Source organism: Hibiscus syriacus, unplaced genomic scaffold (genome assembly GCF_006381635.1).
Source record: "Hibiscus syriacus cultivar Baekdansim isolate YM2019G1 unplaced genomic scaffold, ASM638163v2 tig00110280_pilon, whole genome shotgun sequence".
NCBI classification, from domain to species: domain Eukaryota; kingdom Viridiplantae; phylum Streptophyta; class Magnoliopsida; order Malvales; family Malvaceae; genus Hibiscus; species Hibiscus syriacus.
The window spans coordinates 293,746-300,923 of NW_024062660.1; positions in this window are offsets into that span (position 1 = coordinate 293,746).

A 7,178-nucleotide genomic window follows, 5' to 3' on the forward strand; every position below is an offset into this window, starting at 1 on the left:
GGACCCCTCAACTCAGGTGGGATCACCGCCCTCACATCATTAGTAGAATATGGCACCTATTCAAACTAAAACAAATAATATATAATTTTTATCAAAATAATAATCTAATTATATAACTATAATCTAAAATCGATTTTTAAACATTAAAATTCATACCTGTGTGCCAGCCTTCTGATCGATTAGCACCCTATTTTTTTTCTAAATCATCAGGTAGCTCCTGATGATTTTCCCTATCAGTAGACCACTTATTCAAGGAAAAAAATTTGTTATACGCTGTATAAAATTATTAATATACAAAATCAGTTTTATAATTACCTCAGAAGTAGTGGAAATACGAATGTGTTCTTCACAACGGGACATAAAAAGGGCAATCGATACCATGCCCAAGACTGCAGCAGCAGGAGACATTCGCCGATAGCATTACGCCTGTAGTTAGTGGCTCCACACATCTTCCTGTACAGCAAAGCCAAAACTGCAGAGCCCCAACTGAATGATCTGGCGAGACGAAAGTCGCTAAGATGTCGCAACCACATGCAGTGAACTAGGTTGCGCAATTTGTCCGACATCAGCAACCCTCCTATCAACTGCAGTATGCATGCTCGTGCATACATCTTAACCTCATCCTCAGAGGCGTCTGAGTTCAACTCCCGAAAATTGGCATCTAATCAATTTAACGATATCATACCTCTGATAAAATTTTCCGGGACACGTCCTAGACTATCCCGACATAAAGTAGTCCAAGAACCGGAAGCTATCCCCGATATCACATCTCCATCCACCGGAAGCCCCAGGTGTAACATCCCAAAATACGGGTTAGTGACTAAATCATAAAACTTCAGAGTTTGGTGATTTAAGTAGGATATTTGTATAGTCCGATGATTTGTTCGGAAATATTTCCTGAAAGTTTTTAGTAATTATCCAAAGAATTAAAGGGAAAAATGGTCATTTAACCATTAAATGATTAAATTATGTTATGTTGAGGATATATACAGGGGGGAAAGGGATAAGAAGAATATATCTTCTTCTCCTCTTTGTTCTTCCATACGAGAGAAAACCATAGCAAAGGTAAGGGTTTTCTAATTTGTTGGTTATTTGTTAAATTAAAGGTTAGGTTTTTATCATTAGATGATAACTAAGCTTAAGGAAAGCTTAAGTTGTCTTATAATCAAAAGATGAAGAAGTTATAAGAGATTTAAGAAAATGAGTTTTTATATGAAATCTTGAAATAGAGTTGATAAGTTGAATTTGAAGTTAAATTTGACTTGTCATCATGCTAATTAAGGAATATGAAGTGTTAGAATTGTATTTAGAACATATTGAAATTTGAGTATGATTCTTGAATTTCATATGAAGAATAGGATTTTGAAGTTATAGATGATTTTCATGGATATAAGTTGGTTTAAGTAATGGTAGTTGAGTTTAATGAAATGATAGGGGTTTAAAATAGAAGAATTAAGTGAAAATTGATGATTTTCGGGCTTAAAATACAATTTCTGGGCATAAGGAACCGATACCCTATGAAGAGGAATCGATTCCCCTTCTAGAACGAGAAAATTTCCAGTATGTCCAAGGGGTATCGATTCCCCCATAAAGGAAAAATGAAATTGGGTTCAATAATCTGGCTTAAGTTGTTAACATCAAGTTTAAGGTTTAGGCTTCTGATAGTTGTTTTGAAATGTTATATTTATGTAGATATTGAGCCTAAACAAGTTCCGGAATAATCAAAGGATTATAATCGAATCAAAGCAAGGCTAAGGTGAGTGCAATTTTAATTGTACTTATATTATTGAACATTGGCTTGCGATGAGCTAGTGATGGAGTTACTATGGTAAAAAGTGACTCTTAAAATGTTAATTGATTTGTGATTTATATGCATGAATACATGAATGGGTATAGGTTATTATATGTTATGTGATATGCATAGACATAAGAGCATGAAACATAAGATATATGATATGATATATATGATTATTTGCATATGTGATATATGCTATGAGACATGATCAATTTGAAATGAGATAAGTTATGTGAATATATGAAATGATATATGAATATGCAATACATGATACATGTGATATGATATGAAATACATGGTTACACACATGGTATGTGACAGAAAAGAAAGAACAAGTGATGAGAAAAGTACTCATCGTAAATGCCCATAGTATATGATACGAGAGCTATAGGTATAGTTGGCATGCCAAGAGTCGAGGGTATTGTAGTCCTTCGGGACGTAGTCCTTCGGGACGTAGTGGTCCTACGGGACGTAGTGGTCCTACGGGACATATATAGCAGTCATTCGGGACGAATACTGAACAAATGTTCTGTGCCCCATGAGGGAATTTATACAAGCTGTGGTGACAGCATTGGTGCACAACCTCAATATACTCACATACCTCTATTCTCAATAATATACATGGGCAACAACAACAACAACAACAACAACAACAATGACAATTGAAATATAAATTAAAGTGAAAGTGATGCATAAAGGTAAGTTTCATGTGTGCATGACTTGGTTATATATGTCATAGGAAATATATCCATGCATATTGAAATATCATGATCAAATGGTAAGAATGCATATTCATGAAACTATTGTTACATGTTTATTTATTGCCTCACTAAGTCTATGACTTAGCGTGTAAGTGATTTACACGTAGGTACCAAGAAACATGAAGAGCAAGAATAGAAGTGGCAAGGATAGTATTTTTACTAGAAGATCATATCAGAAGTAATCGACAAAGTATGTATTTTGTTGTGTATAGAGTGTTGGCATGTAATAAGTCGTTAATTATGAGCACTCTGATCGAGTTTGTATTTTGTAGTCTCTTCTATGTAAATTAAAGTATTTTGTTTTAAATAAAGTTTTAAATTTCCCGGGAATTTTCTTTAAGTGTCAAGGTTTTAAAAGTCAATGTGACACCTCGGACTTGTATTCAGGTCGGGTACGGGTTGAGGTGTTACAGTTAATGGCATCAGAGCTAAGGTTTAGTCGATTCTTGGTATAAACCTGAGTCTTGAGTGTTTTATAAGGTATACATGCCAACAAAATAGTGAAAACTTCTGATCTGATGGAATAGTAAGTATATTTTTGTGCTAATAGAACTATATGATTGTATTTTTATAGATGTCCGGACAAGGTAGTTCAAGAAATGAAGTGGGAGATGATATACCTGCTGAAAGCAGTAATTCACCTGCCCTGGCCAGGTTGAGTGAAGAACAGACACCCTCTAGAGTGCCTGTGAATGATCAAGATGTATTCTTTAAAACTTTAGACGTGGTATTGACGCATTTTCAACCTCCTGTTACTTCAACTACAAAAATGAATGTTGCAAAAGAGTTGAAGGGTTTAGGAGCTCCAGAGTTTAAAGGGGAAGCTGATGAAGGTCCTGTTAATGCGGACCTTTGGCTTAATGATGTGAAAATCATGCTTGAGGGACTTCATTGTTTCGATGCTGACAAGTTGGATGGAGTCGTCTCCTTGCTTCGAGGGCAAGCGAGAATTTGGTGGACCAACGTTACATTGAGAATGTCTGATGATCAAGTAACTTGTTCTTTGTTTTTAGAAGAATTCAAACATAAGTACATCGAAGATCAATTTGTTCGACAAATGAAGCAAGAGTTCATGAATCTGAAAAAATGGAATCTCACTGTATATGAGTACGAGTGTGAATTCAATAAGTTGAGCCGCTTTGCTGCCGAGCTTGTTCATACTGAGAAGGATGCTTGTGAGTGGTTCGTAGAGGGGTTACGTCCTCGGTTGAAGGAGATGTTGATTGTATTGAATCTATCCTCATTTCAAGAGGTAGTCAATCATGCCAAAGCTTTGGAAAGAGCTAAGAATGAGAGATTTGAAAATTCAAGGACTCAAACAGTCAAGAGAACGGGTGCTTCTTCGAGTTCCACACCGTCAAAAAGAGGTAGAGATGCTGGTTCTCGACCTCAAGCTAGATCGGAGTTAGTGGTATCCTCAGCTAGAGGATTAAATCCGATGAAAGGAAAACAAACTCAGTCAACAGGATCGGGAACTGGGAGATTTAACCAGATTCAAGACAGACAATGCCCACATTATGGAAAAAATCATTCTGGGATATGTAGAAGGATTTCTGGAGCTTGCTTTAGATGTGGGGAGACCAGACATTTTGTTCGGGATTGTCCTAGAGTAGTCGATGAATCTGCACAGCCAGAGAGGTCTATTTCTTCAGGCCAAAGGGGAAGAGGTAGAGGTAGAGGAAGAAATCAGTCAGAGTCCTCTGCTCAACAAGAGATACGTTCCACTGCTCGAGTGTATAATCTCAGGACCAATGAAGATCGGGATGATCTGGAAATTATAACAGGTACCTTTCTGCTGTTTGATAAACATGTTATGGTATTGATCGATCCGGGGTCTACATATTCATACATTACTAGTAAGTTAGTGAGAGAATTGAGCATTCTGTTAAAGCTACTAGTAATGAAATGATAGTGATGAATCCATTAGGGCACAGTGCTCGGGTAAATATAGTGAGTCGAGGGTGTCCCATACGAATTCAGGGAATTAAATTCCCTGCTAATTTGATGAAATTACCTTTTGAAGAATTTGAAGTGATACTGGGAATGGATTGGTTATATCGTTATTATGCTAATGTCGATTGTAGACTGAAAAGAGTAACGTTGAGAAGTCCAAAAGAGGTAGAAATCGTGGTGTTTAGTGAAGGGTGGAATCCATTGGCGAATGTGATCTCAGTGATGACGGCAAAGAAGTTACTGTTACAAGGATGTCAAGGGTTCATTGCTAGTGTGTTGGATGTAAGAGCCAAAGACAAAGAGATGGAAGAAATTCCTATCGTTAGAGAGTTCTCTGATATATTCCCTGCAGAATTGCCAGGTTTACCTCCGGACAGAGAGGTAGAATTTCAGATTGAGATAATTTCGGGAACAACGCCCATTGTAATGGCGCCATACATAATGGCTCCAAAAGAGTTGCAAGAGTTAAAGATTCAATTACAAGAATTGCTGGACAAAGGTTTATTAGACCAAGTGTATCACCTTGGGAGCTCCAGTTTTGTTTGTTAAGAAGAAGGACGGTTCAATGCGTCTCTGCATTGACTACAGGCAACTCAATAAAGTGACTATCAAGAATAAATATCCACTTCCTCGAATCGATGACTTATTTGATCAATTAAAGGGAGCTTCAGTGTTCTCAAAAATCGATCTACGTTCGGGTTATCATCAATTAAAGATTCAAGAGAAAGATGTTCCAAAGACGACATTTAAAACAAGATATGGTCACTATGAGTTTATTGTAATGCCGTTTGGAGTTACGAATGCACCAGCTGCTTTCATGGATTTAATGAACATAATTTTTCAATCCTATTTGGATCAGTTCGTAGTGGTTTTCATTGATGATATTTTTAATATATTCAAAGTCAGAGGAAGAGCATAGTTCTCATTTGAGGACTGTCTTGCAGAATTTACGAGATAAGAAGCTTTATGCTAAATTCTCTAAATGTGAATTCTGGTTGAATGAAGTGACATTTCTTGGACATGTAATTTCTGCAGAAGGAGTTCGAATGGATCCTCAAAAGATTAAAGTTATTCTGGAGTAGGAAGTTCCAAGGAATGTGTCAGAAGTTCGAAGTTTTTTGGGGTTAGCTGGTTATTATCGAAGGTTTGTTAAAAACGTTTCAATAATAGCATTACCCCTAACTAAGCTGTTGAGAAAGAAAGTAAAATTTACTTGGACTCAAGAATGCCAAGAGAGTTTTGAAAAGTTAAAGAAGATTTTGACAGAAGCTCCAGTATTAGTTCAACCTGAGTCTGGCAAGGATTTTATAGTGTATAGTGATGTGTCTCATAATGGATTGGGATGTGTGTTAATGAAAGAAGGCAAGGTGGTGGCCTATGCTTCACGACAATTAAAGCCGCATGAGAAGAATTATCTGACACACGATCTGGAGAATATACAGATTATGAGATGAAAACTAATGGGAACCTATATTATCAAGGGAGGCTAGTGATTCCAGATGTTAATGAATTAAAGAATGATTTATTAATGGAAGCTCACTGTAGTCCATTAACGATGCATCCAGGAGGAAACAAAATGTATATGGATCTCAAGAGTCGATATTGGTGGCCAGGAATGAAGAAAGACATTACGGAATTTGTATCAAAATGTTTGATTTGTCAGCAAGTTAAAGCTAAGCATCAGGTTCCGTCGGGACTGTTACAATCAATTTCAATTCCTCAATGGAAATGGGAGAATGTAACAATGGATTTTGTGACGGGGTTGCCTTTAACTCCGAACAAAAGAGATTCAATATGGGTGATTGTAGACAGGTTGACTAAGTCAGCTCATTTTATTCCGGTACGAACTGATTTCTCTATGGATAAATGTTGAGTTGTATATCAGAGAGATTATACGGTTACATGGTGTACCTGTTTCCATGTTTCTGATCAGGATCCTAGATTCACGTCACGATTTTGGAAGTCTTTACATGGATCATTGGGCACAAGACTGAATTTTAGCACAGCGTTTCATCCCAGACAGATGGTCAGTGAGCGAACTATCCAAATTCTGGAGGATATGTTAAGAGCTTATGTTATTGAATTTAAAGGATCGTGGGAAAAATATTTGCCACTTGCTGAATTTGCATACAACAATAGTTATCAGTCAAGCATCAAAATGGCTCCCTATGAAGCTTTATATGGGAGAAGATGTCGTACACCCTTGAATTGGTATGAACTTAAGGATAGAGAAGTTATTGGTCCTGAGTTGATTCAGGAAATGGAAGAGAAAGTCCAAGTAATTCAGAATAATCTGAAAGCTGCAGCTGATAGACAGAAATCATATGCTGATTTAAAAAGGAAAGAAATTGAGTTTCAAATCGGAGATAAAGTGTTCTTGAAAGTGTCTCCGTGGAAGAAAGTATTGAGATTTGGACGTAAAGGAAAATTGAGTCCTCGGTTTATTGGATATGAAATCGTTATAGAGTAGGCCAGTGGCATATCAATTAGCTTTGCCACCTGAAATGGAGAAAATTCACAACGTCTTTCATGTCTCTATGCTTAGGAAATATCGATCCGATCCATCTCATATAGTGACTACCGAAGAGATCGAGGTTCAATCAAATTTGACTTATGAGGAAGAACCTGTTCAAATATTGGCTCACAAAGTCGAGAAATTAAGGAACAAG